The following is a 26,687-nucleotide window of genomic DNA, read 5'->3' as shown; positions in this document are numbered from 1 at the left end:
ATGCCACTCATAAGTTAAGCAGACAAGGTTCTTGTCTGCCTATGTCCTTAGACCAACACGGCTACAACCTACACCCCTATACTCATAAGTTAACTCCTTTTAAAACATGCTATTCTGGTTTAAAAGTTTTCCCCAGAATTTGACATATTTATGTCTTATTATGCACAAATAGGGTCCTCCAAATTAAGGCCAACTCTGGAGAGTTGCAGTTATTTCTCAGAAGATCCTAGATAGTTTATCAAATGGTTCATCAGACTTCTGCTACAGTCGTAGATAAGTTTTACCTATCAGTGGGTTTCAGTGAGGTTTATAGTATTTTGCTGGAAGGTGTTTTGCAACAGTAAAAAAAGATACCAGGCTTTGGGGGCTGGGAGTTTCACTTGAGATCCTTAAACCCATATTGGTACATATTTAAAGGGTATGATGTTCAGAGGTGCTGTGGAAACGTAGCTCCCATGACTGCTCCCCTGAAAACCAGTGCCTAGTACTGTACAGACTCCTGTTATTGAACTTTAGGCTCCTCGATAAGAACATTTAGGGTAAGTATTTCAGGACCAGGGGATGGCAGGCTTGACAGCAGCCAGACTTCGCATCATGTGCATGTGTGGGATCAGCTGGTGTTTCCGATCTCAGGGAGGACACCACCGGTCAAGTGAACTAATTTTTCTGCGTTCTCATGACTTGTATTAATCGCTTGTTAGGTTGAACAAAGGTCGTAGCGCACCCCACCTTCTAACTTCATGTTGAGATAAAGGCGACAAAGGGGGAAGCCAAATAATCCCTCTCTCTCTTCTCCAGCAGTTGAGGCTGACAGCTCCGTGCCAATCCTAGAACCGTCACCCCGAGAAGAAAAGGCCGATGCCGGCACTTTGGTGGAGGCAGGGGCGACAGAGACGTTCAGCCTTGGTTTGTACTTGCTTGCTCTTGACAAGCTTAGCAAAACAAAACAGCAAAATAAGGTTCCAGCAGCAGGGAGTGAACTGCTGGAATTTCCTTAATATTAACGGAGCTTCAGGCAGCAAGCCTTAACGTGAAGAATTATTTTTAATTAATAGCTTTTCCCCTACTTTGGAGCACAGCAGGAGGACCTTCTTTGCATTGCACAAGGAGACAAGATACCAGGAGCCCTGGTTTTGTAACTGATAACTATTTCAGGCCAACTGCATTGCCTGGAATAACTTGTATTTAAAAAAAGAATGTAATGTTACATCAAAAGATACCTCCTTCTGTTCCTTGGATTTAAAGCGGCACACTAGATAAACCCACAGCCTGGCCAGGAACGGGCTGATGGATTTTTAAGGCTTGCCTGGCCAAATTCTTCTCTGTCTCTGACACCGCTATAGCATTTGGCCCTTAGAGGTGACTTTAAAGTTGTGGACCTCCCTAAAATCAATAGGAGTTTTGGGGGGAAGAAGGGGGGGGGGTGTCTCGCTGCCTTGGGAACTTGGGCCCTTCTTGCTGCATTAGCAAACATCCAAATGGAAACTAAGAAACAGGAAGGTGTTGTGGATTTGTATTACTTTAACACAATGGGTTTGTTCAGAGACAGTTTTCAGGCAATAAATGGCTCCTTTGTGTTATATCCCTCCCCATGGTGGCTTTCTGCACTGTATATGTGCATATCATTTTGCCTCTGTATTACTAGGCAGGCAAGACTCTCATTGACTACAGCCTGGGACTCCTCCTCGACTCCCTCCCCTGTATAATTAAAACAAAATTAGCAAAACCAGCAACAAGCATTAGAAAAATGCATTTCCCTTTGTCTTGGTTATGTTTGTCTGAGCCCTGGAAGGGACTGCATGGTGCATCTTTTTATGAGCTGCTTCCTGAGAGCCAGGACATTGGCTTGTTATACTGAAGCCGTGTAAGAGGGTGATCTTCATGGGCTATAAAGTAACTGGAAATCACACAGCCCCACCAGCTCTGTGCTGCAGCGGCCGGCTTGCATGCAGGAGTGAGGGATTTATAGCGCAGCCCTTGTATTTTTTAACATATTTTTTTTAACTTTTATTTACACCACAGGCCACTGGCTTTTATTTTTTCCCCTTTTTCTGTCACTCTCTTCCGCATGTTCCTCATGGGGCATGGATTATTGCACCCGGGACAGATTCCAAAAAAAACCAAAAAGAAAGTGTAAATCTAGGTGGAAAAAGAGACCCACGACTGGGAGAAATTTGAACTTTGACATGTGTACATAGCCCTTCCAAACAGCGTGTATTACCTTAAACATTTGCAAACAAGTAATAGGCATCAGTTTTTAGGGCTGGTGGAAAGGGAATTGGGGGATTGGGGGGGAGTATATTTCTTGTTATCAGGCTCTTCAAGTCATTTTCTCTATGAGCCTTTGTAAAAACCCAATCTCTCTCTCACATTTAAATAAGTATAATCTGGAAAGGAGTCCTGAGTTGCGGCTTTTCAAAGCAGTGGGGTGTAGTTCCATTTTATTAGCTGTCATTGAAGATCTGGTGCAGTCATGTCTAAGGCTGTAAATTCCTAGATGCTGTCAAGCCAAACTAGTTGCAAGTGATGATGGGTGCCTGCCTTCCCTACAACTTCTTTGAAAAGCAAAGTCTTCTGACTCCAAGGAAGACTATCACAGGCGGGATCTAGTCCCTGCATCCTGGTGGGTGGCATCTAGCTAGCTAGCTCAGGTATTTATAGGGCAACCACGGCCAGCATGACAATATTTGCTGCATTGTTTAATGTCAGATCCAAAGGGAAGATTGCAGCTGATGCAGACATAGCCTTAATAATTAAGAAGCTGTTATTACACATTGTCTCTCACTAGATCCCTTTCATTTAGGGATGGTACTATCTTGTGCATTATCAGTTTGGGCTCATTATTATCCCTGCCAGTTTAAGCCACTCGACCATTAGCCACAGAAACGGGTTAATCACGCTGAGGTCAGGAGGAGGACATTACATATAATCAGCAAGTCTTAATCTTAAGCGAACAATCCTCATTTGCCTGAATGTGTGTGCTGACCAAAGCATGATACAAGCTGGGATTCAACACAGTAAGAGCTATCTCCCAGGCCTTTCGGGGGGGGAGGGTTGTTCTTTAGGACTAAAAGAAAAACGGAAAGAAATGTGAATGTTGGAACTCATCCTCTTCTGGCTTTATTAATGCAGAGTCTGGAAACAACTACACCTGACCAGTGCTTGTACATGTTAACTATCAGCTAACATAATCTGAAGCCCTTGGAAAATAGGTTGTAGCACAGATGTGTAATGCACTGAAGGAAGACAGTAATTTTTTTCGTGTAGATGGGAAATGCATATGTTGCCTCACTCACTTGTCATTACTGAAACTATAGGTAGGGACAAAAATAGAAACTACTGACAGCTTGATTTCCTCATGCTGGCACCGTGCTACAGTGGAGCTCTACAAGACCCTATAAATATGCAAGCAAAGGGAAATCCTACACAAGTGGTATCATACGGCTATAGGAGCAAACAGAATTAGCTTTATTACAGCCAAACAATATGGCGAGAGTCTGCTTTTCAGAAGTTCCTCAGTTCGCAAACAATGTAAAATGTGAACCAAAGGCAGCTAATCTGGCTGGTAAGCCGGGAACCGTTCCAAAATATAGCATTGGAAATGACTAGAAAAAGCTTCCCACTGCAGCCCTCGTGCTGCATCCCTTTCTGCCTTTTTAGACAGATCTCCCCTTGCAGGAGGAAAAAAAAAAAAAGGAGAAAAGGAAACACTGTTTGTGACTTAAAATACCTAATAAACTTGAAGAAGATGTAGCATGGATTTAGAGCCCCAAAACCCATGAGCATTTCGGCCCAGCTTCCTGCACATTGAATATGTATTTTAAAGGAAAGGAGCCAAGATTTACTCGTGTGTTTTGCTTTGCTTGGAATATTTTTGCTCATTTGATATCTAAAAGTCAGGGGCCATGTCGGAGAGAGGCTGGCTAACTGGCCATTGTGAAGATTTCTGCTGATGGTTCACAGTGGTGCACAGAAGCAATATGTATCCAACTGTGTAAACTATGCTCCCCGCACCTACTGGCAGGGTTCAAAAGGATTGCGCGGCAAGAATATGAAAACTGCTTATGGCGGGGGGTGGGGGGAAACGTCGCCGGCACATTGGCTGGTACTCGGACTGTATAAATAGCCACGAGATGAGAGCAGTGAGTAAAGCAGAACTCGGGGAAAGGGGACCCCAAAAAGTTGGGAACGACTCTTTAAAAACAGGCTCCTTGGAGCGATCAGCTTGATTCTTTCGCATTGTTCTTGACGGAAGATATTATTTGGACCATCTCGTGAGCTCTGCCAAGTATGTCTCCTCTCAAGAGGACTCCATAATCCTCTTACTTTCATTCACATCTCTAAAGCAGCTACATCCCCTCATTTTTCTAAGCTGCCGTCATCAGTTCCCTTCGTGATCGAGCTGCTCTCATTTCTGGTCTGAGGCAGCAGCTTGATTGGGAGCTCGTTCCTCCCCGCTAGAAATGAGCAGCACGCCGCACTCGAGAGCAAACATCCCGACCTGCCTCCCGTTTCAGCTGTCAACCTTGACCTCTTCGCCAGTGGAAGTGAAACATTTCCAAAACACACAAGAGTCCGTAGATGCTTCTTTGATTAAAACCATCCAAATTAAACATGCCTCTCCAGAAACACATGGCCAGGAGAGACGATCGGTTCCCAAAGGATTTAGCTCTGTACCAGCTCGTTGGGCAACTGGCGTAGCTGTTTTAATAGTTTTAACCAGGAAGCATCGAACGCACGTCTTCTTCCTTCCTTTTTCCAATCAGAACCTCCTTATGATACATAGGCAAAAAAATAAATAAATAAAGCTAGGGCCTTTAAATTAAAATAGGTTTCAGAGATCAGGATTAGCTATGCTCGGAGGTGATTGACTCTCGTCTCAAATCATGTCAACTCCATGAATAACTGGACCGCTGACCCTTAAAACTGGAGCAGATTTTCCCTCTCATTTCTCTCATTTCCGAAAACTGTCTGGAGTAGTTTTTTTTATGCTGCGAGCCACAAAATATTAAGGGCTGGATTGATTTACACTAATTTGAATATCCAGGCTCGTCTTGCTTCATGTTTTCAACCTGTGTTTTATCCCAAATCGCTCTGTATGCTTCATAGGTTTCCCATAAATAGTAAGAGTGGGGTCTGTGTCATACCACAGGTTAAAGATCCTGTGCGTCTCATGCAGGCAAGCGGGGCCAGATCTGGCAGTCCTTTCTCAGGCAAAATTCCCATTGCCTGCACAAGATCTGCAGGCTGCTTAATTTATTGCTTTACAGTAACTATAGATTTTTAAAGGACATGAGGGCAACCTTGTCTGTATCTCCTTTATTTTTCTTTAGGAATGATCCTTCCCTCTGTTTTATAAAGCTCGCCTTTCTCAGCCGGGCTGATTTCTGCCAAAGTTCACGGGGGGGAGGTGGGATGTTATTTCATTGTGCTGTCCCAAACACCAGACTTTTCCTCCAATTCTTAATCCCCCATTCCCGCTCCCACCCCTGAAATCTCCCCCAAGTTGCTAGCAGTAGAAAGAGCTGTGTTTTAATTTTCTGTTGTCTTGCCAAGTCAGAATGGGATTAAATGCTCTCAAGGTCTCTGGACTATCACTTTACCCAAAACATCCATCCCAAGCATTCAAAGAGGCATAGAGACTCTGCATAGCTATTTATTTTAAATGCCTGATTAAAATTTCATGAAAACAGGAAGTCAGGGGAAAAGAATAGATTGCAAGAACGACGAAATCCAGGGCTTTGTAATTTTTAGCTCAACAACACACAGCAACAACAACAAAAAGCATGTTAAATTGTAAGTAAGGAATATTTTCACAATTGTGCCGAGGCTAGTAATAGCATATTTTGTCATTGGCTGGGGAGTTTGTGGGCTACGAAAGAGGCCTATTTTTTACTTATCTTATTACACAGTTTTGATTCCATTTAGTAATTGTCACCTTAAGGTAACCCAAAGCTGCTGTACTTAAAACCTCTCTCTGATGTTAGGATTTTTTTTTTTCCAGCTCTCCATTGTTTTTTCTATCTCAGCAGTAATAAATATTGCAATACCACATCCTTACCAGTGCTGCAGCTTTTCTATCCTTGTATGTTTCTGGCTTCTGAATGCTTAATCATGTCTAATTTTCAGATCAAGTGAGATAAAAATGGAGGCAAAAAAAAAAAAAAGGAAGGCTTTTTTTTTTTTTTGGAATAATGATCAAATATTGTTGATTTTCCAGGTTTGCCTGTCTTCCAGAAAGTGTTTTTTCTTATAAATAATTGGATGTCTTTTTTTTTTTTTTAAATGCACTTGGCTGAAAATGTGGATTGGAAACTTAGACCACGTACAAGTCATTTCCATTATAAAAGCATTTTGAGTTTGACCCAAAGCCCACTGAAGCCAATGAAAATACTCTCCCCTTGCCTTCGGTGGGCTCTGGTTGGGAGGACCTTCATTAACTCTCAACAGTCACATTCAGCTCTCTTAACCTTGTGGAAATAGTGCTTTGTCCTGGATTCCTCCTGCTTACTGGAGCACACATGGAGCAAGGGGATCAGGATCTGTCCACCTGCCGTTCCCTTGTTACCAGGTGTTGCAAAAGCATGGATCGGCGTTAAAATGCTTTGAAGTGGAAACATCAACCTCAAGGCTGCAGTGACAACCCCTAGGCGTCCTGGCTACAGCTTTCATTGGCTGCTATTATACAATAATTGTGACTGCTTAATGGGTAAATACGTTTCATTCGCTGGTGTCAATGAAATCCTGCCGGTATATGAGTCAGTCAGAGTTGGTAGCAAGAACAGCTTATAAAACCCAATGAGAGATGAGCCAAACCTGCTCAGGTAGCTACAGCTATGGAAGGACCAACCTGCCGGCAGATAAAACAGAGATATTACTAGCTGTGCAAGTGCGTCACTTATTTTGACTATCTGTAACCAAACCTGCAGTGCTGAAATGAATGCTGCATTGGGGAGGAGGGAGAGGGACCATTTGTTATGAAGTCCCCAGGTCTGTACGTACCATGCATCAATTTGATTTGTGCTCTGAGTTTGCTTCACAGCAGTCAGAATACCTAGTCACTCTGCCACCTCTTCCCATCATGTGGCCTGCTAGGTGCAGATATAGCTCAGCTGCTTAAAGAGCTCTGCTACCACCAGGGAAAACAGGAAATGATTCCAGAATAAATTGGATGGCTGCATTATGGATCTCTCTATACATATACATGCAGATATGGATAGATAGACTGATTGATGTCTAGATACGTAGCAAACTAGTCCCTTCCTTTGTGCTGTATTTACTATCAGTTCAGCCAGTCCAGTGTTACTATGCAGGCGTTCCATTTTGGGCACCACCAGGGGAAGGAAAGGGACCTGGCTTTGCCACATCAGGCCCCCGTCTCTCTACCATACACTGTTAAGACACAGGGTGCCAGGAGTAATCTCCAGGTAGTCCCTATGGCACTACTCAGATTCGGTCCCCACCGATCCCTGCGGAGAGTTCCTGTTCTAATCCAAGCAGGGAAGAAGGGTGGGAGATTTGCCCGTCCAGGTACTACGATGCAAAGCAATGCGCATTTGCCGGCAAACAAATGAGAATTTCTGTTGAACCACAACGGGCCAAATTATGATCCTCAGTGTGATCCCGGCATTCTTCAGTTGGAGTCAGCTCAGAACGGATCTTGTCCCCAGGACTGGTCATGTTTTGATGCCTAAAAAATACAGGCTGTTGGACATATTGCCGTCAAATCAACTTTGGCCTATGGTATTACACAGGTCTAATATATACAGCATTGAAAAATCCTGCCTATCTGATCCCTCGATAAAATACGTTCCTGTAGAGTCTGCATTTTGTTAGAGACTTAGCTGAGGTTTCCTTCTTATTTACAAAAGTGCATGCGTGTGTGCGTGTGTGCATGTGTAGCTTTTAAGAGAAAATTATGATGCAAAGCTTGGATAAGCCTGAAACCTGGAAGTCTTCCACTGTATTTTCCTCCACACAGCAAGAACTCGACAAGCTCTGGCTTGGGTTTCTTGGGACCAGCAGTTGATACATTCCTCAGAAGTAGATTCTACCGTTATTTCTATTAGGGTTTCGCTAGAATAGTAGAGCTAAAGGAAAGGGAAAAAGCAGAACAGTAAATATGGGACTACTTAGTTGGTTGGCTGAATATATATATGCATGAAACACAATGAGCCCACAAAGGACCCTCTGTCTTTTTTCAGTCCCTGGATCTCTGGGCGTTAGACTTCCCTGAGTTAGTAGCCTTTTAATGTCATGGACCTGCCACTGTATTGGGCCTAAGCCTCTAGCACAGCTATTTTTCATAGAAGGAGGTAGGAAAACTGGCTCCTGCAAAATGCCCCTATATGCTTTAAGAAAGAACTACAAAATAATCTCCTGGAAATTTTGCAAAGCAAATGCACGTTGCCTGGCCCATGCCTGCATGCTCCAGTCAGACGTTCATTGCCAGCATGTCACAGGTGCATGCCACAAGGGAGGGTGCAGCAAATTTAATTGTGAGGCAGGTGGCGATAGCTCTAGGTCTGTAACACATTCATCCCAAGGTGCACTTGGGCATCTGTTATCGAGTGAAGTCATTTTTGTCGTGGTTGCTTAAGAGAGATTTTAGCAGCAGAAAAACACCCCCCATGCCTCAAATACCATCAGAGGGGCATTTTAAGCAGAGCCCAAGGGTGGCTCCTGGAGTTGTCTGCTGAGCTTATGAAAAAAGGAAAGAAGTGTTGTAGGATTACATATAAGTGGGTTGAGTGTTTTTAGAAGCTTAATAAGGCTTTCTCCTCTCTCACTATCACCCTATTATCGATGCAAGGTTTTCCTTTTTAGATATCAACATATATTTAAAAAAATGCTGCCACTTAAGGACCTATTAATCACACTGCCCTGTGCATAGTAGCCAAATTCTTCTATCACACATGTACATTCATCTTTCAGTACGTCTCCATGCCCATTAAAGGACAGAACTGGACCTTTTGTAACGGAGCCTGTGACGAACCTGTGAGTACCTACTCAGAGTAATACCAGCTGATGTTTATGCTGCATCTTTCACGCTGCAAGTCTTAAGCGCTTGTACCCCGTACGCGGGATCCTGGAATCACTTCTCCCATAACTGACATGCAGCCACCTCTGGGGTGGAGTGCAATGACTGCCTCCCAGCAATATAAAACAGGAAGAATGCCCTATCCATTTGAAACTGCAGGAGGACTTTAAATAAGCAATATATAATTACCCAACCTGGCAGGTTGCCAGGTAGCAGCTTTATGACGCAAAGATACCACAGTGTCCTAATGTCCACGAGGGGACGAAAGCTTGGTGTTATGGCTCATCTGAAAGATGCATGTAAAAAGACAAAGTATTAAAAAAATAAATAAATAAAGGTGATTGCAGTTTTTAAGTGATGGTGTATAATTATCCCAAAGGGAGGTTTTTTGCTATCACTTACTGAATAGCCTCACGTGACTTTGGGATCTGATTACTTGGTTGTTTGCAAGTCTTTGGAGTGACTTGCTTTGGAAGGCCTGCCCACCTCTTGCCACCCTCTGGTACAACCTTTTATTAGCTATTCTCGCCTTGTTTCCCCTCCTCGGTTCACGGAGTGACTTCTTTGCTAGCCGGCAGCCTGCATAGGTGAACAGAAAGTGTAAGATCTTGATAACCTGTAGCAAATGTTTTCTGTCTCCCCGAAGAACGGTGCATTGAAAAATAATTTGCAGAAGACAGCAGCAGTGATCTGGTTTCATTTTTGATATAACTACTACAGTTTCTAACTGTAAACTCTTATCAGGGAAGTACTCCTACAGCTCCTCATCAGCAAAGACTTTTGCAAGCAAGCACTGTATTATTGCTTCATCCCGTGTGGCTTTTTTTTTTTATCAATACTGTTCTGACTTCTTAAACCTTTTGGAGAGAGAGCAGTTGGTCTTTTCTAAGTGATTTGGGGTCCTTTAATATCAGAGGTTAAATTTTTTAACAGTCTTTTATTAAAGGGAAAAATAGGATCGCATTTTGGGAAAAGAAAAGGAACGGTCTCAAAAAGTAAATCCTGATTTTAAAAGTAGGAATAGTCTAGGCTGGGCAACGTGACATACTTGAAGCTAAACTAACTGCTTAAAAGTAACACGTTAGTGTGTGAATTTAGATGGGTTTGACATTGTGCGCTTTCAAAACCTGCAGACTAGGGCAAAGATTGTGGCACTTGGACAATTTACATCAGCTGAGGATTTTTTTTCTCCTTCATATGATCAAGCCATCTTCACAATGGCATATTTCAGGATTATCTGTAAAAATACGTTCTAATTAAACAAGCCAGGTACATTTGGTTTATAAGGGAATAAACATCTCGGGCCGACAAACTACTATGGCGTGCTGTGCAAATGAGTGCTAACCACTCTTAGAACTGCAGCAATCTAAAAATGGAAATAAATGTTAAAAATATAAGCCAGAAAGAAATATAAAATACACCATTTTTATGGGAGGAAAAGGGGAACATGGGGGTTTTATTGGCTCGGTTCTTTCATCTGCTAAGGATTTAATGTTATGCTTTTACCTAGTTGCATGATATACTGCAGAGAAATGCACAGAAATTCCAGATTACATTTGAGTAGTAACATCTAGTAAATTTTATGTTGGGAAATTTAGAGCATGCCAAACAGCTAGCTACGTCGACAAAAGGGTAACGTGAATAGGTTAGAGAATTATTAGCCTCTAATAATAGATGATATGCTGTATATCAAGTGATGAGCACTTGCTATCCTACATTTATCTGTTACACGATGTCCTTTTTCATTATCTACCCTGCTGCCACTGGGGCCAGCAGCTGGCACGAGAAACACTGCAAAGCTTCTTTCATTAGATAGCTCCTTCCAATCCCTCTTTCCTTGGGTTAGGCTAGCAACATAAATGTCCTTTGAATCAGGTTCCCTACTTTTGCTAGGCATATTTCCACCGGAAACAAACCATCCTAGGAGGACTCTGGGAATGATAGTTTTAAATAAGTGATGCCACATTTTTAAACCCGCGGGTAGTCTGTTAGCAAAGCTCCACAGAAGTTGACAGACCTGTACAAATTTAGACCAGTTGCAAATGTTGATTTTCAATGACCTGTGGCATTTGCCTCTATAAATATAAAGCTCTTTGCAGATCATTAGACGAATCTGGCTATTGTGCTTAATTACATTTATAACTGGCATTCACCATCTTTGATTCAATAATATATTACTGATATCTGGGAACATTTATTTTCCAGCGCTCAGTGTCACCAGTTTCACAACAGGGTAACATCTATGTCATTGCTCCTTTATTACATGAAATAAAAGCAGCAGCAAGATCAAACTAACTTCCCCAAAATAAAATCAAGTTCAGCTAGGGGTTCAGTGGCATTATTTCTTTTCTTTTATCCTATCATTTCACTACTGGAGGCCTTCCAAGAGTGAAAAGGGGGGTAAAAAAACAACCCCCGAAACCATAAAAGCCTGTTCATTCTGGAAGTGCATTAATAAAAAAAATGCGGGTTTTGTGGGACAAAGTAAATAAGGCAATTCATATATCATTCCTAAGACACTCAGGAACGAGGCAGAGAAAAATAACCATCCGATATTTTATATAAAGATATTTCCATGAGTCAGCTCATTTTCAGGTTTCTGGGCTTCCAGCTGCAAGCTCTGCAGTGTTGGCTTATCTTCTGCTTGTGGCCTTGCATGTGCCAGAATTAGCTTATAATTGGCTGTGTTTCCCCTTTGTAAGAAGTAATAATAGAGGCTTTATCAGCAGAGAATGACGAAAAATTTGGATGTTTTTAATTTCATCACAACTTGTAATTTTTCCAGGCCTTGTATTGTATGAACAGACATCAGAGTTTCTTGCCCGGTCATGGAGCTGACAACACCAAGGATGATTTTTGCAGGGAAGAAGTACAGCCGGGAACAGTGAACCCTCCTTCCAGAGTTTCCCGAGGGCCTTGGCAATGCACGGGGCAGGCCAGAATAGGACTCTTCCACTGCAGGTCCCCGTACGGGGTTTATGGACTGCGGCATTTACCGTTGCTCTGCCCTTAGACTGAGACTCAGATGTACCTTACAGCCGTGCTGACACGGCACGGTGGCTGCCGTAAATGGTTTTCTCTGAATGTTCATTCATTTGTGTTTTTAAGGGAATTTGCTTCAGCTGTCTCTGCTTCTGCCTTCTGTCTGAGCTTTAAAGCAAATGACTTTAACTAGCGGGAGTGTTCACTGAAAGGGCTTCCCAGAGACAAATATGCAAATGTTCGTGGGAAAATTCATTTTAAATTTGCACGTGACAGAAGACTCCAGCTATTCATCCAGTCAGGAAGACAGAAACAACTGTCACGTGATTTAGCTGACCAGTCGCAACCTGAATATTTGCATGCGTGCAGTCAGCCTATTGTAAACTTTGGGGATATTGGTTGAATCAATTCAAGCAGCAAATATGTGTAATGAAATGGCAATCTGCTTGTGGATATCTTGTGCATAGAAAAGAGACTACATGTGTTGAATAATTTTATCACGGGAAATTATTTACCCAGCAATGCTGACACCCAGGTATTTCTTTTGAGCCACTTGCAGCATATAGTAGGAATCTGCGGTGTAACCATAATAGGATCGTAATTTGGCTTTGTGTTTGAACAGTTTCTCTATCTCTAGGCACTTGATTAAATAGATGACAAAAACCATACCCCGTCAGGTTAAGTGACTTGCCCACAGTCATAAAGCAGTTCAGTGGCAAGGTAGCAATAAATCCAAAATCTCCTCATTTCAGACATTAGTTGTAGCCACCAGATGGAACTGCACCTGTCTGGACAGATTATTCTCTGTGGATCGGATCAGGATTCAGAGCAGGAGTCTGGACCTTGTCTCAGTATATCCTTGGGAAGGTCACATCTTCTCCAGGTCTTAATTTTACCCACTTGTAATAACAGCAGAGAGCAATTTTGTGGGGATTCAGGTTTTCAGAGTTGTGATGGGTTCTTTATGTCTGAAGTGCTTAAATCAGGATTGGATATTTTGCTAAAATATACGTCCTCACTCAACCAGAAGCCATGGATGGGCTGGACAAAAAAAATGTGTAGGGAAATTCTTTGGCTTGCCTGGTGCAAGAGTTTGGCTTAGATGATCTCTGAATCTTTGAGGTTGAATACTCTTTAACTGCTTTCTGTTCCTCAAATGCAAGGACACTACAAATGTAGTACAAAATATTAGCCTTTCAGACTGGGCCATGTAGGGCAGGGAATACTTTTTTCCTCCATACATCTGCCTAAAAGTATTTGCCACTAATGAAATAACGTGGAGGCCAAACAACTCCATTGGATTCTATGGCCAGAGAAGAGCACACAGTAATGTTTGAGCTAAATGAATGCCAACAAACAGAGGTTGACAAAGTATTTAAAAGATAAACTAGGCCCATGTTACTGAGTACTTTTAAAGGAAGCAATAAAATCTTAAACATTGATTTGGTACTTTACTGGAAGCCAACAGAGATTGAAAATAGTGGTTCCATGCTGAAACGTGTGGCTTCAGGAAAAATCCTTGTATTTGGGTGGGATAGATCTCTCTCTTCTGGGATCCCTGCTACGCACAAAGTGGGGCAGAGTTATTGGTTGCTATTTCCAAGGTCTTCTTGTCTGCCAGTGGTTTCAGACAAAGCCTTTGGTATGGTGACCAAAGGATGTTTTCAGATACGTACACATTTGTGCATGCACACACATGTGCACACGTGTGTGCACGCGTGTAAATGCATCCATGGAAAGTGCCTATCTTTGGAGAGCATCAAAACCATTATTGCTGCATGGAGCAATTCTGTGTAATCCCATGGTATTCGTGATGGGAAATCTACTATCCAAAGGTGCCCTCTCCATTTACTGGTGCTCCAGCTAGCTCCATTGCTTTTTTAAGGCACGGTTGGGGCAACAGTTCTCCGGCCAACAGTGTAGACCAAGGGTATCCCACCAGAGCCAGGACAGTTGGCAGTCCGAGCTCTTGTACATGCTGTGTGAAATGCATGCCGTTCCCCTGAGCTTACAGACACAGTTACAAATGAAGCAAAAAATGGCAGGAATGACATTCTCATGCTAACTTTAGTGCGTCCCCATTTGTATAGCTGATGTTATGTCATCAAGTCCACCTGGCTTTTCAGGCTCTACTAACTTGGCCAGAAAAATACTGCTGTAGGCTGAGACCTTAGCACGGAAGATTTCAGGTCTATCATCACTTTCTATTTACCTGTTTAATCAGGGGTAACGTCCATTGGGGCATTTTTAAGTGATTTTAGTGGAAAACCTGAGATTGCATGGGTGTAAAGTGCTTTTTAGTTTGCCTTGGCATAGCTTTAAAATCGATGTTTAAAAAGCACTTGGCTGTGAATAAACATAATAGAGTAAAATGGCTGCACATGCCATTTAACACCAATGGCTTCCCCGCTAATCTGTGCAGGGAGAAGCAGCTGAAAGCTTGGATCTCTCCCTTTCTCCTTACTCCCTCCGTGTGGACTCGGTTACATCTCCCTCATTAGTTCCCTCTTCCCCGGTGCCCTGTGAGCAGAGGGCTGTCTGGAAAGAATGAGGTAGGTTATAGGTTGGCTTGGGGAAACTTTTCATAGTCCCCTCCAGTAAATCTGCAGAGACTTTCCTAGGCTCTGGAAGCCCTCCAAACTAAGCACCTCGTTTTTCATGGTATCGCTGGGGTGGCCGCTAGGAAAAGACATGCAAACAGTCTGATTCCAGTCAAGCTCTTGGTGGTGGTAGTCATGGTAGGAGATGGATGATCCTGGCCTTGCACTGATCCCCAAAGCTCTGGTAGAGCTTTGGAGGTTCATATATCCCTTGCCTTGTCCTGTGGCATTTTCTGGCCCCAGACAGTATCAGTTCAAAGAGGAAACAATCTGGTTCTTCACCATTGAATTAAAATTCACTGTTGTTTGAGGTTCTTAATTTGTGTAAATGATCTCATTTGTTCATCCTCTCATTTCCAGAGGAGTTGGTTGCTACAGCAGTTGCACACCTCAAGCATGCAGTGCATGCCACGATGCTAAGTTGTTGGTGTGTGTGGCTTTTCCAGGGGATACTTGCAAGTGATGGTTAATAAACTTAACAGAACGCTAAATAATTTAGGCCCAAAGTTTGGATTTTATAAAAATTGGGACTCCCCGTACTTAATATGAATATGAGTATTTTCTTTTTTTTTTTTTTTATTCCGTGATAAAAGGTTGTTCGAGTGGGCTTTCATTTGCATTTAGGTGTTTCCCTGTTCAGTTTTGGGAATCCAGAAAAAACAGAATCTGGCTAGGACTTGGAAGCTGGAAATGAGACTAAAAACTAAGCAAAGCTAACGAGTCTAATTTCCCTCTTGGAACTGAATTAAATGTAAAGGAACATAAATAATGGCAAATAAATTGGAGTACAACCATGGCTTTGGTTTCAGCATCTACATTTCATTTGCAAAGGAGGTTACATCTCAGTGTCCAGCTCTGGGCATGTTCACAACTTTGCTTCTTGGGAGCTTTTTCAGCGTTCTTGAAAGGCTCACCCCATCCCCAGGGCAGTGGGTAGAAGGAGTTTATGTACAACGGATTGGGAAAATTGTGACTATCAATAGAAAGGAATTTGGTATTTTTTTTCCTGGGTAATTCAAGAATCAGCAGCTTCTCTTTCCACCCCCTGACTCCCCTTCCACCCCAGGCACACAAAGTGCTCCATGAAAACTATGGAAAGAATTTGTGGAGCTACAGGTCAAGGAAGCTAATAACCTACAAGCAGGGTTTTTTCTGCCTTTATAAGCAGGGATCCTGGTTTTCCTTGATAAAAATTTACAAATTCTCTGATAAAACCCCCCAAAATCCTTGATTAAAATGAAAAGCCCCTCACCCACCCTCACCCCCCCCAGCCCTGCTGGTGTCCCTCACTCCCCCCCTCAACCCCCTGGTCCTGCTTATGCCCCTCATTCCCCCCACAATCCCCTGGCCCTGCTTCTGCCCCTCACCCCCCCATGCACAGCTTTCTCCCCCCCCAGCCCTGCCAGAGGGGGCCCCCAGCTGCCAGGGCTATGGGGCCAGGGACCTGGGTCCACAGCCCCCTGTGCCCAGTAGAAGGCAGTGGCTGCTGCAGCAAAGCCCAGCTCACCCCCCTCCATCCCCGCCTGCTGCAGGCTTGGGCGGGGGGGCAGCTTCCCGCTGCTGCGTGCACGACCGGGTGGTAGGGGGGACCTATGTCCCCCAGATCTGTGTGCGAGGTGTGGGTTGCCCACTATAGGTTTGGGCTCCCATCCTGCTGCCCTCCTCTGGGGCCTCCCTATGGGGACCTCAATCCACTCCCCCCCGCCGCGCTTACCTGTGGGAACTGTTTTCCAGGCTGCCAGGCAGCTATGTGCATATAGATGCACACAACACCCTTGACTAACGGCCCTCCTCCTGCTCCCCCCAGCCCCTTGCAGGCTGGAGCTCTGCCAGCCTGCAGATTGCTCATTGCAAAACTGCAAAATCCACAGGTTTCTTTGCTAAAATGAAAAAACCTCTGCTTTCCTCCGGCAGAGGGGGAAATCCATGCTTTTCTCCATTTTTTCCATGGGAAACGGAAAACGCAAATCCCTGTTTATAATGCATTACCTTGCTTCTCCCCTTAGAGGAAAGAAACAGATGAAGGCTGAGAGTGAAGGGCAATGCCATCAACGTTGACTGCGGAGTTTATATCAGTTTTCCTTCCATCCAGAAGGCTGGTATTTGCTCCCCTTCCCCTTGCTTGAAAGAGCAGCGGGTTCAGAAGCAGAAACCCTCAGGCCTGCAAGAAAGCAGGACTCTCTTTTCAGATGTAGTGCCCTCTGCTTCCCTCCTGCCAAATATTGGAGCCGTGCTGCCAAAAATTCACTCGCCTACTGCCATCACCTACCACGAAGAGGATTCTGCTCTGCAGAGCAGCAATATGCATACCTTAATACTGGGTTGGTCTGTAGTCAGGTTTATAAGGATTTCCCGCAGGTTGGTGTGGGCATAATACTTATAGCAAAGCCATGACTTTACTTCTGCTGCCCCATTTCTTCCTCCCTTCAGAGCCCTGGTCTTGCTGAGTGAGCTTCATGAGGTCTATGGCAGCTTCCTCTTTTCCCTGGGAAAGGGGAAGAGACATTCCTCTGGAGCGGGAGCTTTCTGAGCTGTTCTTGTGTAGGATGGGGAAAAGGCAGGAGCTGGAATAAATGCTCAGCCTCTCCCCTTCCCCCTTTTCTTTCTGTTAGCAGCGTGCATGGAGAGACCATTTTCAATCTGCTCTAGACTTGAACCTAAGCCTTTCTGCTCCTTTCACATTTCAACCGTGCGCCAGGACATCGCATCAGGTTCCATCACATTACATCAGATCAGCCATAACGTGCCCATCAGCATAGTGCGAGGCCCCTTGGGACAGGTATCACAAGTTCAGAGATTACCGTCACATCTGTCAAGAGCAGTGCATTCGCCGTGCGAGAGCCCTTTGGGTCTGGGCAGGTTCATAGTGACACGCTTGCTTTGAAGTGCATGCCTTTTATGAATAAAGTGCATTCTTTTATTCTTTATAATGGGGTTTTTTTTCCCCCTGAAGTTTCTTTCGTGTTAAACGGTGCGTCTGCAAACCGAATTTAAACATTAAAGACCCTGCGTGTGAATTCCAGCTCCTTACTGATGTCATTTTAAATGTGGAGGAGCACCCACTGACCTCCACAGAATGACTCTGATTTTGAAGCTGTAACTGGGAACCCCCTTTGATCTTTGAGGTCTGATAATTTTTTTTTTTTTTTAAAACAACCACCTCCTGTTTTGTGACCTATAGTTCTTCTCTTACACTTAATTATGGGCACAGGCGAAGAACAGCTATGCCTTCAGCCAGGTGTTTGATGTATACCTCTATCTGCATGCAATACTGATTCCATCAAGTTATATTTGGGCACAATATTTTGGGCTCTCCAAGGTGGTTTATAAACAGCTGTTAATGGCTTGGTATAAACTGAAAGATTGCTTATTTACAGGCAAACCTTCCTGTCTTCTCTTTCATAATGTAGACAGACAAGGTTCTTTGGGTAAATCTGATATTTTTTAATAAATAGTTGGAAAAAAAATTCTTAGCAAGCTTTTGGTTTTAAAATTGAAAAATTTTTGCCAACTATGCAGTTGGCCTAATAAAAGATACCAGATTTACCCAAAGAACCTCATCTGCCCACGTCCTTAGACCAACACGGCTACAACCTACACCCCTCTTTCATAATGTAGGCTTTGCATTTTAGGTACATTTGCATAACAGTGAGATCTTAGGTATTTTGAATTCCCTTCCTTTTGCTGTTGGCTCCAGCAGCTGAAGTCATAGCACTTGGGTTGTGATGTCAGAGTCACATTCCTTGAAAATTTGCGTGTCATCAAGGATCAAGTGGGGAATAAGATACAGTGACAGATGAACTCTGAGGCAGATAGGAATATCCCTAGTAGAAATAATGAAGAACCTTCTTCCCAAACTAAAGAGAACTGAGGGCAACCAGCAAATTATTCTCTCTGCAAGTTGTTCTGGTGCTGCAGAGAAAGAACAGACCGAGAGCCAAGTCAGAAGCTGTACTTGGCTTCCCTGCCCCTGTAATATCTATTCAGGGGAACGGCTATTCCTTCTAGCTATCAATAAAGGTACAAAACTCTGCCTCTATGGCAATAGAGAGTGCAGAGCTGTTTGTATTAAGGAGAGCAGTTGTAATGCTTGTTGGAGTTATTCTTTATTATGATCATATTACATAATAATAATAATGTTTATTACAGTAATGCCTAAGGGCCAACTTGTAAACATCAGGGAAAATTCAGATGGATTACTTGAATGTTATGCTGCTCATAAACATCTTCTGCTGCATTCATGCTGAGATATTATGATCTGGACAACATAAGTGATTAGCATTACCAAGCAAAAACTGGTTTGTACGTCACTTTAGTGCACAAATTGCATTCATCCAAAAGACGCTTTCAGTTTTCTTTCCATATAGCCTACATTCCTTGCCTGCATCGTATTACAAAATGCTATCTTTAACAGGATGTTAACCTTTTCCTTTAGCCTGAACTATGTCAGCCTGGCTTTAAGAGTTTTATGCCTTGACCACCTAGCTTATGTTAAGCAAGCCTGTCTCTGTTAGTTAAAAGACGTGTTCAGCTTCTAAGACAGTACTTTCACGCCGTGTAGACAAGGACCGAGAGGGGTTGGTTGCTTTGTGGAGCCCTTCCAGGCAACGCTTTCAAAATAAATAAAGACTTTTTCTCACTGTCATGAAATCCCACTCCTTTCCCGTGATACGGATCAGACTCGGAGAAGAAAAGGCACACTACACACATATCATCTAAATCTCCAATGCGACCAGCGCTATTTATTGAAAAAGCCTCGTCTTGGTTGGAATACCCCTGTGTAGAGATTAAAGGGATGAGCAATTTTGTGTCTGCATTCTAGCTTGTCGCTTCAGTTTGTGCTTGCAAATGCAGAGGAAAATTTTAATCCATTGTATAAAACTGCAGCGAGCTGTTTGTCAGAGATGCTGGCAAACTCTGTCGAATAAGCCCCTGGAAGCTTGTGAACTAACTGATCTTTTCCTGGCAGGACCACCTTCTGCATCACAGGCATGAAATTACTTGCGATGAAGAATAATCCGGGGAAAGGAACCCAAAACAGCAGCCCGCTGTAGGGAGCTGTATCACCTCAGTAGGAGGAAATACAAATGCCTCTTCCTGCGTGGGCTGTCTGGGTTGTTCAGTGCGGGGTCATTTGCTGTCCACTTTGATTGGACCCTGGTTTGAAGATGTTGGGGATATGCTGAGGGGCGAGCCACAGGAGAACGAGACAGGAAGAGGTGTTAGCTGAAATCCCATTGTGAGGCTTTATTTGTGAGCACATAAGATATGGGGGGGGGCAAGGGGAGAGAGGGGGCTCTGACAGCAGATGAAAGCCAAACCCAGAGCTTTTACATGCCTCTTTTTACTTCACAATAACCAGGAAAGGATGGACTGACAGCCCAGAGGTTTGGACCGGGGACTCCTGAGATCTACTCTGTCGCTGGTTTGCTGTTTGACCTTGGGTGAGGGCTTGAGGGCATCTCTTTGCTGCAGCAGCTGGAGCCTGTGCACAGGTACACTAGCTAGCTCAGGGACTGCTAGCTTTGCAGCCACACAGGCTGACCCCTAAGTACTGGCTCAGCTTCTCAAGCTGTTTTTTTTCAGCCAGTATTAAGCTCTGTGCTACTGCAGCTATGCTGCTAACAGTACCTGAGCTAGATTAAAAAATAACGTAGGGAGGTCTGCTTGAGCTAGAGGCCTATCTGAGCTGCTTGCTTCTCTGTTCTATTTCTGTTAAATGGGTATAACATTATTTCACAGCTGGTAAATACAGCAATGCAGTGCTCAGGGACTGCAGTAATAGAAAACATATACATATCTAACGCTGGGTGAATCTACATGTACACTTTACTGTGGAGTTGACTAATTAGCTCTGCAGTAAAGCATCACAGTCTACAAGTGCACCTGTATTAGGGGGCAGTAAATTAACTAACTCCGCCATAGGACAGTACTGCCCAGGACAAGTACTATCTTATGGTGGACTCCTTACATGCACTCAAACACATATGTAGCCTGTGACTGGGAGGCTAAGTTGCAGGAGCCCGTGCTCTGGGTCAGCTGCTCCCAGGTGCAGCATCTTCACATGCGCCTGGGACTGACCTGGCTCAAATTGCTGTGGTACCAGGCACATGTGAAGGTGCTGCACCCAGCAGCAGCTAGGTGGCTTGAACCCGACCGGAGTTTATTGGTACATGCTAATAAAACATGTAGATGCACCCACAGGACGCTTGTACCCATGACGGTCATCACAATGTACACATAATAAAAACATCATTTGTGTGGCTTAATGGCATCACACATTACACTTGCACCAGTTTTGGGGATTTTAGATTTCATCATTGCAAACTAAACAACATCCAAATGTCATTTAGTTTGCAATGTTGCAAATCGCAACAATGCAGCTGTCATCTTCCTCCTTTCCCCCTCTCGCCCTGGTCATGGGAGAGGTGGGCAGGCTCAACAGAAAAAAAGGATCAGGCCCCTTGACACTTGTGCTATCAGCAGGCGCCTGCTGAAGGCAGAAGTGGCGAGGGGCTTGATCCTTTTTTTCTACTGAGACTGCCCACCTCTCCTGGAGCCGGGAGGGGAGATAACAGCTGCATTGTTGAAATTTGCAATGATGCAATCTAAAAACCCCCAGACTGGCACAACTGTAACGTGTGACACATCAGCAGGTGCCTGATGAAGGCAGAAATGGTGAGGAGCCCGATCCTTTTTTTTTCCAACAGAGTCTGCCTGCCTCTCCCAATGCCAGGGGGTGAGCTGCCAGCAGGCCAAGTGGCCCTGAGCTGCAGGGGACCCTGGTCCTTGCCTCTGCAGCAGTGGTGGTGCCCCCCAGGGCAGCGTGGGTGCGCTGCTAGTGGGCCAGGTGCTGCCCCAGCTTGGAGGCAGCACTGGGCCTGATCCAACTGTTCCCTGAGCCTGCCCACTGGAAGCCCACCAGTGCTACTCCCCAGACAGGCTGGATCGAGTCAGATGCTTCCTCTGAGCTGAGGCAGCACCTGGCCCACTAGCAGCCCACCTGGGTGGCTCCAGGGAGCACCGCTACTGCGGAAGGAAGGACTGGGGCCCCTCACAGCTCAGGAGCCACTCGGCCCACCAGTAACTCACCCCACAAGCCACGGGCAGGCTCTGGCTCCGACAAAAACAAAAAAAAAGGATCAGGCCCCTTGCCGTAACATGATGGAAAAATTGAAATGGTGGATATCAATTAAAAACCCACTGTTTCAATTTAAGGGGCATAGAATAAAACGCTAATGACTTTATGAGTGCATATAAAACCCTGAGGACACTAGGAGTATAACACTGAAGTTATTCAGTGCATATAAAACCCTGAAGAGTTTATAGAATAAAACCCTAAGGACTGTAAAACTCCGTCACATGTACGAGCACCCACAGTGTACAAGAATAGTCCCCATCCCTGCAGTGATTTATGTGTGTGCTTAACTCTCTCCATCGTGGAGGAAAACCTAGCCTTACTACAGTCCAGAGGCATTTTGACATTGAATGGGATGAGTGGGAGCTTTCCCTTTGCACGTTGCCTGACAGTTCATCAGAGCAGCCATGGTTTTTAGGTTTACCTTTGCAAAAATAATCAAAAGGACAGAGTGGGTTTCTCTTTACTGTATATTTTCTTTTCTCTTGAGGAAAGATGGTACAAGTTGACAGGGCATTCAGTAAACTCTAAAACAATGGGGTAACATCTCTGAGAGCCAGGGCCTATGGGTCAGGTTTTCACACCCTTGCTAATGTTGTGTCACACTTTCCAATGTATGGATTCCATACTCCATGGAGTAGTCATTGCATGAAGTTAAGGTCCTATTAAATTTACTTGGGCCTGCTGAGTTCGCAGAGTAGTATTTTTACAAGGAAACCTGAGTAAGGACATCAGATTATGGCTCTACAGATTATAGCTTGTCCTTTATGCTGGGGCTGCTTGACATTAGGTTCCTTGACTAGTCCTCCAAAGAGATTGTTATTAGTTAAGACCATGTTAGTACAGTAAAATATTCTTAATACTTTCAATAATTAAAGTATCCAAATCTCATGTTTTATTTCTCTGTTGGGAACAAAATGAGGTTTGGATGACTTGGGTGTGTACATAAGTGAGCTTTAAAATCAGACCGATTTAATTCTATTCCTGTCAAACATCAGTAAAGGTATCCAAATCAGTGGCTCTGTAAAGGTCATTGTTAAATAAGCACTGCATGAAAAAAGCAACGGTTCATTACGGGAATGAAATATGGCTTATTTTCTATACTCTACTGATAGTCACACTATAAAACCTCTATTTCCAAAATATGTTTGTGCAGAAAACAAAATTGATATCTTGAAATATAGACATAATTGTGGCAGAGGAAGGATTTAGATGTTATTCTGATCCCATTGAAGTCAACTGCAAAATTTCCTTTTTACTTCAGTCAGTTTAGGATAGTGTCCTATATTTGGAAACATTAAGAAAATTAGGTCTTTTAAGGAAAGGGTTTTAAAATGAACCAGCTCAGTTGGCCTCTTTGGCAAAAAAGAAAAGAAAAAAAAAAACCTTACAGCTACTTCTATCGAGTCAAAAGGTGCATTGAAAAGAGTGAAATTAAGAGATGTCCTTCAAGGAGCTTGGCAAAACATGAAGTCTGTAATAAATATTTCTCCAATCCAATTATAGCATTCAAATCAAGGAGAAAAAAAAGTTATCAAATATAATGAAAGCCTCCTTTTCTACTGAAAAAAAGTACATTCTAGGTGTCCAGACCTAAAGGGAATTTCAAAGTCAGCATTATAGTGGGGAAAAAATGTAATGTAAATGAGAGTGAAATAATCAAATTTTTCTGGTGGAAATAAGTGCAGTTGTTTGATGTAATTTTGACATACAGCATAATTTCAGCATCAACATTGAAGTTTAAAGGATCAGCGTGTCTTCATGAGATTTATATACAGAGAATCCATTCAACAGGAAAATCTAAATCAGACTTCAGTATATATCTTGGGTCTTTCTAAGATGGAGAAGCTGGTTATATTAGCTGCAAATAGAAAGATAGAGATGACCCTTTTCCAGTAATTTCTAGGCCCCCTTTCCACTTGAAATTCCAGCTTGATTGCGGTGTATAAATCACAAATAATGCGCGAATGTTTTCATATTCACAATGCCAAACATTTACTGTGGTCCTCTAGCTCTGGATAAGCCATTTAAAGCTCAGATGTAGAGTTAGACAAGGCTTATGTCACTGTGTTTATTGCAAATATGATTTTTAATATCATGGGAAAATGTTCCTAACAATTAAAACTGCTGGAGAAGAAAATGGAACACGTATACGGCTTTGTAATCATCTGGTGGCTCGTGCAAAATTTATTAGTCAATCTCAGTGTATTTCCAAAAAGAGGTAGGTTTAAATAACCAAAAATCACTATCATAATTGGCCTGCTTACTGACAACCTCAGTACAAGAACCAATAATTAAATGCAGGCCCAATCTAAATAGGCTTTTAAACAATTTAAGTTTTAAATAGTTTAATCACGGTTTCAATTAAAAGAGAGAAGCTAGTGAAAATGTGGTCAAACAGTGTAAAATCATGCTAGGAAAACACACAGTCCAGCCAAACCATTTTAGAAACAGGTTTAATAGGATCAATCTTTACATTACGTTGAAACATAGATTCCTAACTTGGGTACAAACCTACTTTGTACTTTGTAAGGCTGGTTTAGCTAAACCAGTAAAGTTTTGACATAGCTAAACCAACTAAATCAGCCAAGGATTATTTCGACTCTGTTTCCACAAGGAATTGTTAAAGTTTCTTGGCCACTGGGAGCATCTGCTTGTACTTGAAATTTCTGTGGACCATCTGTCATTGCTATCAATATATTACCTTTCATAGGGTATGTCTACACAGCACAGTGGAGCAGGGCATTGAGATACCTGATGTACTGATGTCTCTCGAAATGAGCTTCTCAGAAGGGCTATCTTGGCCCTGCTGCTTCTGGTCATAGGTTCATAGTTTCATGGTAGCTAGGGTCAGGAGGGACCTGAACAGATCATCTAGCCTGACCCCCTGCCACAGGCAGGAATGAATGCTGGGTCACCGGTGACCATGCTGGCTTATTCAGAGCTAGCTCTGAACATCTCTTGTGTAATGCAGGCGTACCCTCAGCGTGTCTGAGTGCATATGTAAACTTGTTCAAGCTCTTTCTCTTGGTCGCCAGTGAGAGTGAGAGCTGTCTGACTTCGACAAAGTATGGTCCACATAATTTACTAGCATTTTGAAATCAACTGGCTTTAGACTGTATAATCACACTTTTTACATATGTTTTCTGCCAACTTTCACATGCTCATATTTTAGCAGCATCACTGTTGATGGAAAGCAAATGACAAATGCATATATGCAAGTGTTTAGGCCAGAAGGTTTTGTTCATACAATCTGGGAATAAACACAATCCCACATGACTTTCTGATCAATCATGATTAACCAACAGAGCTCAAATAGTGAATACTCACAGAGAATTGTTTGCACACAATACACCACAGTGGGAAAAAATGCAAGAAAATAAAATTCATCCAACTCTGGGAAAAGTCATTTCTGCTCCAGTATATTTTGTGCACACAGAAGGAGGCTAAATTCATTAAGTAATTTATTTGTTGCAAGCTATTTGTTTAGCTCTAGTCACTGAGATTAGTGATTAGTTTTTAGCTAATGCGGAATTGCAAGAGTACAATGATTTGGATGGATTGAGAGTGGTGCGTTAAAGGTTTTTTGTTGTTGCGAGCGGTTTTTATTTTACAGCATCTATCATTACTGTAAGTTTAAAGTTCCTGCTTCAACCAGGGCAATGAATTATATACACCAGTGTTTTTGTCTGGCCTCAGGCTAATTTGCAGGGTTGTTTGGTTATGTCATAACATGCAGGGGAACCGTTTAATTTTTTTTTTTTTTTTAATTTTCTTCAAGTGAGTAACAAGTATGGTGTAGAAGCTTATAGCCAAGTTATAGATACTAAATGCCCACACTCACTCATATTTGACAATATTATATATATTGATTTATAAAGCTGCCAATAATGCAGCATTTGCAGCAGATCTGTTTGCTTGTGGTATAAATCCCATAACCAGTCCTAGTTTCCCGAATGTTGATTTACTGTAACCCTTGTCCTGGGTCTGATATATGCAGTGTCTGTTAGAGCAGCCTGAAGGCCTCTCTAATTTATGCCACTTGCTCAAGTCCCCAAGAGGAGTCTTGGGAACAGGTTTCCTTGTTTCAGCCCTAGTGTCTTTGTCTCCTGCCATACTGGCAGCAGGGAGAGGGTATAATGGTGGGTACTGGGCATGAATTGTACTCCACAGGATCCATCCTGTATAACAGCGATCCCTCTCAGGCTACCCCAGTGAAGATGCTGGGTCCCTAATTCAGCAAAGTACTTTAATTTACATAGTCAATGGAATGACTTGGGTGTTTAAATTGTATGTGCATGATTCAGTACCTTGCCTAGCCAGGCTTAATGCTGTAGTAGAATTGGAGTAACCTTTGAAATGTATTGTTTGAACATATCTGTGGGACAAGCCCTAATGGTTAATCTTGATGGTCTCAGAAAGCAAAAATGGAATTGAAGTCCCTGTAAAAGCTCACTTAGTCTTTAGTGATGCCAAGATTTCACTCCTTATCCTTGACTAACAAACATTTACTCTGCTGGTATAAATATCCTCCTGTCACTGCTTGTCATGATAATATGGAAGGAGGTGGCCCAAGCAAAAGAATGGGCAGCCCACTTGTAAGGGAAAAGTGAAAAATATCTTCATTTTCGGTCAGAAGGAAGTGAAGTTTCAATAGGCACTGGCCATTTTCTGTTACTGTGGAAGAGTTCAAAAAAGCCAACGGTGTCTTTGTCAGGTAGAAAAAGATTAAAGGGATTTGAGAAGTGGCAGCTGGGCAATTGATGTTAACCATCAATATCAGAATGGCTTAGATTGCATGATTAACTAGTAAGAGTTTTGAGCTGGCTGGTAATTTTAGTTTAAATAGCCAGGCAGCCAGTGACTTGAATATTGATGAATATCCTGTGTTTTATTAATATGCATTCTCTATAAATTAGAGGCTTAG

The 26,687-nt window shown here is 43.0% G+C and overlaps 1 protein-coding gene across 6 annotated transcripts in view; it reads left to right on the top strand.

The window, feature by feature from the left end:
* MAF (MAF bZIP transcription factor) overlaps window positions 1-26,687 on the top strand; it is a 236,335-nt gene that overhangs the window by 39,842 nt on the left and 169,806 nt on the right. For 2 of the 6 annotated variants that reach the window (XR_002090473.2, XM_019488213.2), the window contains one exon: window positions 799-1,580. The exons of 1 other annotated variant lie outside the window; for it this stretch is intronic. The gene's annotated coding sequence lies outside the window, so the exon portion shown is untranslated. Of the gene's footprint in view, window positions 1-798; window positions 1,581-8,934; window positions 8,954-11,825; window positions 15,419-26,687 lie in introns of those variants that run through there. 3 more of the 6 variants (XM_006260246.4, XM_059713893.1, XM_019488214.2) reach the window with 3 other exon arrangements.

The sequence above is a fragment of the Alligator mississippiensis genome, chromosome 10, assembly GCF_030867095.1.
Source record: "Alligator mississippiensis isolate rAllMis1 chromosome 10, rAllMis1, whole genome shotgun sequence".
Taxonomy (NCBI): domain Eukaryota; kingdom Metazoa; phylum Chordata; order Crocodylia; family Alligatoridae; genus Alligator; species Alligator mississippiensis.
This window is presented reverse-complemented; position numbering and strand designations above follow the sequence as displayed.